Here is an 8738-nt window from a genome sequence, read left to right on the forward strand (position 1 = left end):
CTGTCTCCCACTCTTTCTCTCGTTATCTAAGCCATGTCGAGCTAGGCTACCTCTCTCTTCTCCGTATTAACAACCTCTTCCAGTCATTCCATCCATCCTCCAGGTCTCCCACTAGGGGGACTGGCTCTAGATGGATCTCTTTGGGTGCCAAGTATACAGTTTGTGCATGTTGGAGTCTGCCATATCGTCCTAGTTGGTGTCACTTCCTTAAATCTGTGTATTGTTTTTGTGTGTCGGCGGGGTGGGAGGGCGGGGGAAATGTTGACCTCACTGTCCTTACTGTATGTGGTGATTGGCATTGTTTTTGTTGGTTTTTGTGCCTCATGGCTAAACGATTCTTGTGCTGTGCCCCTAACTTTCTCTCCTCTTTGTCTTCTCTCTCTCTCTCTCTCTCTCTCTCTCTCTCTCTCTCTCCTCCTGTCGTGTTTTTGTTCCTTTTTTTAGAACAAATCTCCATGCCTGTTTGCTCATCATTAGCCTAGCATGTCTTCATGATGTTGAAAGCCAAGCCAAACTCCTGGCCTCATCATCCCACCATTGTCTGTGATGTCTCTCTAAGCTCGCCTGACCAATACCTGGCCACCCACTGACCCTTGACCTTAGCTCAACCTGATTTTCTCTGCATGTATATTCATTTTTTTTTGTTTTTGTTTTTTCTGTATAGAAATGTGACAGGTGGGAGAGAGGTCAAGCAAATCAATGTGAAAACTTACCTGCGTTGAATTCATTTAAGAGACCTTTTTTTTTTTTTTGATTTTGCGAATGTTTTAAAAACCTGTGGGATTTCTTATTTTTAATTTAGCTTTGTTTTTTTTTATGTTTCTTTCGTTTTACCTCTCTCAGTAAAGTTCACTTGAAAGTTGAATACAGGGATCGGCACACAGCTGTGCTATTTGGTGCCATTAGCAATATGTTGGCTTCTTAAAAAAAAAAAAAAAAAAATGCTACAGACCACTTTCCAACACTTTTGAAAGTCTGACCAGTAAAACCCCTCTCAGTGCTCTGTAATGATCTCTACATTTTGCGGGCAGTGTGAAGATTTACACCAAGGCTATTTAGAAATATATTTTCTTTTCATTTACAAAAATATCCAGTGTATTTACCTTTTTTTGAACTATTGAAGGCACAATAAAAGGTACATTTGCTCTGTTGAGAGAAATGACTACCTACATGAGTCAACTTTTTTAGAACTGATTCACAAATAGACAATCTGTGGTTTAAATGCACACTTAGATTACCTATATTTTATACCATTGAATCTATAGAAGTTTAACTAACAGAACCCAGGCAAAACTTTGGGTTTTTTGTAGGTTATGTTGTAATGTCATCTGTGTCGGGGGGGTCTTCAGTGTATTACATTTTTAAAGAGGACTAAAAATCAGTTTGATCAGCGTGGCCGTTTGAGGGTCATTTCTAGTAAATTAAAAACACTTAAAGTCAAAAAATTCCTCTGCATTAATTGTAATTTCAACTTCTGGGTAAAGAAGTACTTTTTTTTTTGTAAGGGTCACAGTATGTAGACTTTTTTTTTTTTTTCCTGCGTTAAAGAAAAATTTAGTGTTCAACTTCCATGGTACGTCTTGTTGACTTTCTGTGAATTTTTCTCATTAATAATTAATTTAATTAATGGATGTTTCACTTTGGTTCCGTTTGGATGCCTCATGAAAGATGATTTACAATGTCTGTTAATCATACAGATGCCAGACAATGTCTTTTTGTTTAAATTTGTTGTTAAAGTGCCCATGTGTCAAACTCAGTGTTTTTGAATTCACACATTTTTTCCTGTAATATTACCTAGTTTTCTTTACACACACACACACACACACACACACACACACATGCACACACCAAACACTTTTCTGTGGTTGCAAATGTGGGAGCCCCTGAAGAAGAGATCACTTGGACACACGACCTGTGGGTCTCTGCACATTTTATAGACACACACACACTCTTGCTTTTTTATTTTAGTTTTTAGCGGATTGTTCTTTTAAGTGACTTCCAGTATCATGTTTCAGTCGTACACGATGCACATTAATACGAAATCCACCACAAATAGTGTTGGTTTACAAATACATTCCATTTTTTCAGCACGAAGTTTACACGTTTTTTTTACCGGGGTGGTATTTTGTCTGTTGTACTACACGTTGTGGAGACGACCCTGGTAAAATAACAACCACTTCACCCCCAAAGAAGGGTTCCCTAAAACTGCGTACCTGATGGCGCTGAAGAGTTGTCAACTCAGGGGCTTTTTTTGTGTGTGAAACGAGACACTCACACAGGATTACGACACAAAAATGCACAATTATATCACCATTTGACCTTTTATTTCTTTCCTCAAAATGCATAAATATTCCAAAAAAATATAAAGAGGTACCAAATTTGAAAACAGTGCTCGAGGGATGGTGTTGTTTTGTAAGGAAACGTTAAGCACAAATGTGGGAGCTAATCACTTTTGCAGAATGTTGTGTGTGTGATTATAATCCCCAAATTTTCAAAGGTACCACTGATTTCACTTTTTAATATGGGCATGTGCTTTTTACGGTGTGTTTTTTCTATCCAAATGCAATACAATATTCAAAGTGCCATATATACGTCTAGAAACTGCCTACACATCCTTATCAGGCCTTGGTTTAGAGATTGCTGCAGTTCGCCTTTTTTTGTCTATTTATGCCAGTGTCATGAAAGCTCTTGTCACCTGCTCTTTCTCCTCCCCTTCGCTCTGTGTGTTGAGTTATTGGTAAATGTGTATTGTGATGTACTCAATTTGAACAGTTGGTTAAAAAACTTGTAGATAAACAATAAACTTCCCTATACATTTGAAGGTTAAACCTCTTTCTTAGTGAGTGTGTACTGTAACACTTTGCGATACAGACGACATGTGACCAGATGTGTTGGGGAATTTGTTTTGAAAAGTAAAAAAAAAAAGCTAAAACTCAAGTTAAAACAAATAACTTAGGTGCCGTGTTAATAAGATCTTTTAAGTGATAAATTGTGTGTCAAACACTGAAATGCAGATCTGTAGTTGGTATGCAGCGTATGGTGAAGTGTTACTGTGAATGAATAAAAAATAAATTAAAAAAAAGCACAATGTACAGTCCACAGCGGTCCGAAACAGGAACTTGACTCACTTCAGGGGCTTCCATCACAAATCTCGTTCGAGCTCTAACAATCACTTTCTCTGTTCTGTTGTGTTCATATTCTGAAGTGCTATTTTTTGACAAGTGTGGTAGCTTTGCATCTCTATAGATATTGTCTTGCTCCAAAAGAAAAGAGGAAAAAAAAAATCTTTTCCTGTGTTATTTTCTTGTCTGATAATCGGTAGGACTTTGTTCACCAATAATTTAATAGATGTTTTATCTTGTCTTGATGAAAGCCAAAGTGGGTGCATCTTGATGTGATCTGTATTATACATACAGTTTTTTCTGTTCAGTCAATATAAAAATTTTTGAAACTGGGTGGGATTTGAAAAAGAAAAAAAAAAAAAAGACATACACAGGCTTTCCAATTTCTACAACTGGTTGTTCATATGTATTTTGTACCAGTGAAGCTTTTTATATTGGAAATTAAAGGAAAAAAAATCTATATTGGAAAAAAAAAATTGTCTGGCCTCTCAATGCGGCCTCGCCTTGACCCGGTCTTGAGTTTGGCCTCTTGGTGGTGTCAAGCAATTTTTTTTGTTTTTTGTCTCTAAAAGATGCCTGATTTTGATTTTACTTGGATCTCTACGTGTTCCTCACTTCGTTTTTCAGTTTCGGGGCGGGGGAGGGGGGGTTGGGATCCTCTAAATCGTGGTAAGTTTCATGTTAGTATTCGTGCTGTCCACATAGTTTAATGGTCATCAGGATTTCGACAACTTTGTGTGGATAATTGTCTTAGTTGAAGAGTTAACTATCTGTTTAGTTTGAGCCTTGCTTTTTACCTGTGTAGAGTTTTCTGTTTTTTCCCATAGCGGAGTGCGTAGCCGAAAGACTCTGTGTTCTTTTTTGGTCAATGTTTGTTCATGTGTGGTGTGTTTCTTTGCCTCTGTCTCCAAATTAAACCATTTCCCCTAATATGGACTGTGTGTCTTTGTGCGTTGTGCTTGTCCAGTGTTGTAAAGACATTTTACAAACCACCCCCTCCCTCCCCCAGTGTGTCATGTCTCGCTAACTCGTTTCTCTTCGTTGTGCTTCTCTTTGCTTATTTCTGAGCGGTAACCGATGAAGGAAAGCAGGTTTATCTAAACCTTAATGTGAACCTTCAGATGTCTGATGGACTGGGGGCTGTTAAAGGGGGTTCTTTTGGGTTTCACTTATAAAATGCCATTATACAGCTAGTTTGGGTATCTTATACAGTGGTTCCCAAACTTTTAACACTTAAGGGACCCCTAAACTCACACAATTTAGACTGCGGACCCACATTTTGTTTGTTTCTACCCGTTAAAGGGGAGTTTTTTTCTTGTCGCTGTCGCATAAGAATGCATTCTCATGGGGGATCTCTTGTTTGGTTTCTAAACTAGACATTTATAGACACATTTGTGTGAAAACATGAATAAATCCTCAATATAAAGTTGAATTAATAGTCGTAAATACCTTGAGTTAAGACTCCGTGGTAGTAGTGAAATGATTGATCCACAGAAGATTAGTGCTTTTAGACCTCAAAACAATAGTCAGTCATAAGAAATTAACTGGCGATCATTTTGATAATAGATTAATGATTATGTCACTATAGTTCCAGCTTCTCACATGTGACGATTTGAAGCTATTCTCTGTCTGCCGACATGAAAGAGAATATCTTTTTGTCATGGATGTTTTTTGAGGGGAGAAATCAAGTAATTTGAAGAGAACTTTGCCTCCGCAAAATCTCCTGACATTTTACAGACCAAACAAGTGAATCAATAATGGAAATAAACATTAGGTGCAAGCCTGAGAGCAAAGGTCACAAACATTTGTTGGTTCAAGCTTTTCAAAATGTGAAGATTTGAAGCTATTCTCTGTCTTCCATGACACCAAAGAGAATATCTTTTGGTCTTGGGTGTTTTTTGGGGGAGGAAACAAGTAATTTGCAAAATAATGAAGAGAATTTCTTAAAATTTTCTGACATTTTATAGACCCAACAATGGAAATAATCATTCAGTGCAACCCTGAAAGCAAAGAATCACAAACATTTGTTGGATCCAGCTTTTCAAATGTGATGATTTGCTTCCTCTCTGTTTGATATCATTGTACACCGGAGTGGATATATTTAGATTTTGGACTGTTGGCCGGACAAAACAAGCAATATGAAGACGTCACCTAGAGCTCTGTAAATGGGTGTTTTTCTCCATTTTCTAGACACAATGACAAATGATCATCCGATTAATTGATAATGCAGAAGTATTAGTTGCAGCCCTACTCCGTAGTAATTTTGAATACTTTCCAAATAGTAGCAGCAACTTGCTTTATACATCAGGAGATGCAGCTTCCTGACAGTACAGACGTCACTGATTGGTTTGATCCACTTATCTCCTACTGCGGTCAATAATGTCCACTGATGTATATCATCTGCAATGTTACGCATCTTTCTGAGGTCATAAAGTAAAAGTGTTCACATTTTGTTGGTTATTGACCTGCTTCAGCTACTTGAGACTGTTATTGTCCAGAGTGCCGCTCTACAGCACCTTGGGAATGTTTTCTTTATCTGTATGTGGAGAGATTGAGAGCTTTAGCAGCGTAGTAATATCAGTATAACATGGTGTAATAAAGGTATTTCTGTCGGGACAAAGAGCCTCACCTGCCTCACCCTTTAACCAAGACACAACATGATGATGGTGTAAGTGGAGAAACTGGCATCTCCGGTTCTTTTACTTTACAGTTTCCTCTGTTGAATTGACATAAAATAGTAGCTTTTATCTAGAATATTCTTTTATTTTGGGCAACTGATATGAAAACCTGATATTTACCAGGTTTAGGATACCTGATCTGCTTTCAAACACAATTATACCAACAAAATGGGTCCAGAAGTGGCAGCCAGCCAGAATGTGAAAAACGTTTTTAATAATATGGATATCTTTAGGTTGAATTGCCCACATAGGAACATGATGACGTTGTTTCCGTGATTTCAATTATCAAAACACACATTTGGAAGTAATTTGGATGTAATCAGAGATCACCTTGCGCGTTAATTTATTGTATGTCGTGTTGAAACAGGACGTTTGGGCAAGAAAACTTGACTCAAAAGTGTGAACCAAAGACCAACATTTATAGCATGGAAACTGAGAACCAAATGTTTAATTTCATCATGAAAATAATATATTTTAGAAAGTCTGCAGTTGGTGTACAGCTCTGTCTCTAAGCACAGTTCGCAGACTGTGTCTTCAAAGAGCAGTATAATGGTATTAGTATATCAGTATTTGGTATTAAAGTCTGGGGGAAAAATGTGCAAAAATGTTATTAATCATTTTCCTCAACAGGTTTTCCTCTTCAGCCTCTCATACTACAACAACTTGACAAATAAATCTACCTGATCCCCCAAGTTAAGACTTCAATATGGCTTCTGAAAGCAATATAAAGTAACTTTATAAATGCTTCATTTGGCTTACCTCTTCCTTCTACTAGGAAATGCTGTGAAATACCCTAAAAGTATACCAGAAAATAGCGAAGACGTGTTGTCTCAGTCTACAATACAACTTTGGTTTTAAATCTTGGCATTATGTGGAAGCATTAAAAGATATCAGGGCCTTTTGGATCAACATCAGGGTAAAAATAAACGACACAATGTTTCTGTGTAAACATCACAGGAAAACTATACAATACATTTACGGTATGGGTAAATCCCAGTATGACAATGAAGTTGAATGAATAGTGGGTTGATGCTGTTATCAGGAAACAGGAACATCTCTTATCACAGGCATATTATAGCAGCCAAAGGCTAATTAAGATTGTTTCATCTTTTATATACTTCTATATAAACAAATTAATGACTTTCTTTTAAACTCCACGTTGAAAGGAAAAACAATTGTTTTAACATGTTTTTTTAGTTCAGAAATAGGCACTGAAAGTGTCTTAGTAAGATGTTTTGCCAACACAAGCCTTCTGAACATCCTAATGCACCTTGACATAAATTCTCCCAGTCTCAACACAAATCCTCCAAAAGATATTCCCTCATTTGGGTTTTTGATGACGGTGGTGGAAAGCTGACTAGCACATTGCTCCAAAAATCTTTCATAAGTGTTAAATTGGTTTGAGATCTGGTGAATGGGAAGGACACAGCATATGATAAGATAAGATAAGATATTCTTTTATTAGTCCCGCAGTGGGGAAATTTGCAGTGTACAGCAGCAAAGGGGATAGTGCAAAAAACAAGATGCATCAGCTAACACAGTAAAAAAGAGCTAAACAAAGTGTAACAAAATATGAACCATTTAAATAGAAGGAAATATAAAAATAGGAGCAGTATATACAGTATTGACAATAAACAGACAAAATTGCACAGTATGAATTACACCTGAGTAATAATAATTATAATGATATTGCACAGTCAGTGTACAGTAAAATTAAGTTATTGTCAGTTTTTGGTGTGTAAGTGTAAGTGATCTACTGGGAGCAATGCTGGTTGTGGAGTCTGACAGCTGTGCTGTGCTTCACATAATTTTACTCATTTTAATTCGTCCCCTGTAGATAGATAGATAGATAGATAGATAGATAGATAGTAAGATAGTAACTTTGTTGATCCAGAGGGAAATTCAAGTTTCCAGCATCACAGTTCCATAGTGCAAAACATGTTAGTAAAAAAGTTAGTAGTGCAAAGTACAAAAAAGATATACCAGGTATAAAAATACAAGGAGATGAAGGAAACTGTTAAAACTGAATATAGTGCAGGGTAACAGCTGTGATACAGAACTATTAAAAAAGTGAATATAGTGCAGAAGAGACTGTTAAAAGTGAGTATAGTGCATTATTATCTGTCCTGCAGACCGTCCTCCTTTGTCCCCTCTCCCCCCCCCCAGAGAGGTGTTGTATGCTATTTGAAAGATTTTTTAGAGCAATGAATAACTAGATAAAGCAATATAGAAACATAGAAAAGGGTCAATTTCTTATCACACTTGAAATCCCACTTTTCCAAATTTCAAATGTGGACTCTGGAATTTCCAAGGAGCACATGAACGCACCACTGATCTTGTTCACTTGACACTTGTTGCGCTACGTCACGGGGGCTTACTTCAAGTCCTATGGAATTGTTCGGAATTTCTTAAACTAGCCAAAACCCAACATGTATTATCACGTACAACAAATACAAACCATGTGTTTTAATTAAATAAATGAGACAAAAGTATCCTCAAGTATACTCAAATATGTCCTCGTGTTTTGAGTTGTGAAACGAGTACGTGAAGCTTCAGCCAATAGGCTTCAGATGCGGCATCTCCTCCCACAACACACCCCTCAGTCTCTCTCCCTCTCTACTGGCACTAGTGATGGGAATTACGGCTCTTTTTAGTGAGCCAAATCATTTGGCTCAGCTCACCAAGAAGAGCCGGCTCTTTCGGCTCCCAAACGGCCATTCATTTTATAATTTAGCCAAATTTAGCGCTGTTTTGACCTACAATTAGTATGTGCGCACATATATCACTTAAATTATTCAATATAATTATAGTAAACCTTATAATTTCCAGAATACCGTAATTTTACATGCTGCTTCGTTTCCGACTGTCACTCATTTTGTCTGCTATTCGTGCAACACACTCCTCACTCCTCAATCTCTTTCTCTCCTCCTCTTCCTTC

The 8738-nt window shown here is 37.2% G+C and overlaps 1 protein-coding gene across 9 annotated transcripts in view; it reads left to right on the forward strand.

The window, feature by feature from the left end:
• LOC141766005 (CUGBP Elav-like family member 2) overlaps positions 1–2828 on the forward strand; it is a 38509-nt gene extending 35681 nt beyond the window's left edge. For all 9 annotated transcript variants that reach the window (XM_074632411.1, XM_074632412.1, XM_074632417.1 and 6 more), the window contains one exon: positions 445–2828. The gene's annotated coding sequence lies outside the window, so the exon portion shown is untranslated. The remainder of the gene's footprint in view (positions 1–444) is intronic.
• The last annotated feature ends 5910 nt before the right edge of the window (positions 2829–8738 follow it).

The sequence above is a fragment of the Sebastes fasciatus genome, chromosome 4 (genome assembly GCF_043250625.1).
Source record: "Sebastes fasciatus isolate fSebFas1 chromosome 4, fSebFas1.pri, whole genome shotgun sequence".
Lineage (NCBI taxonomy): Eukaryota > Metazoa > Chordata > Actinopteri > Perciformes > Sebastidae > Sebastes > Sebastes fasciatus.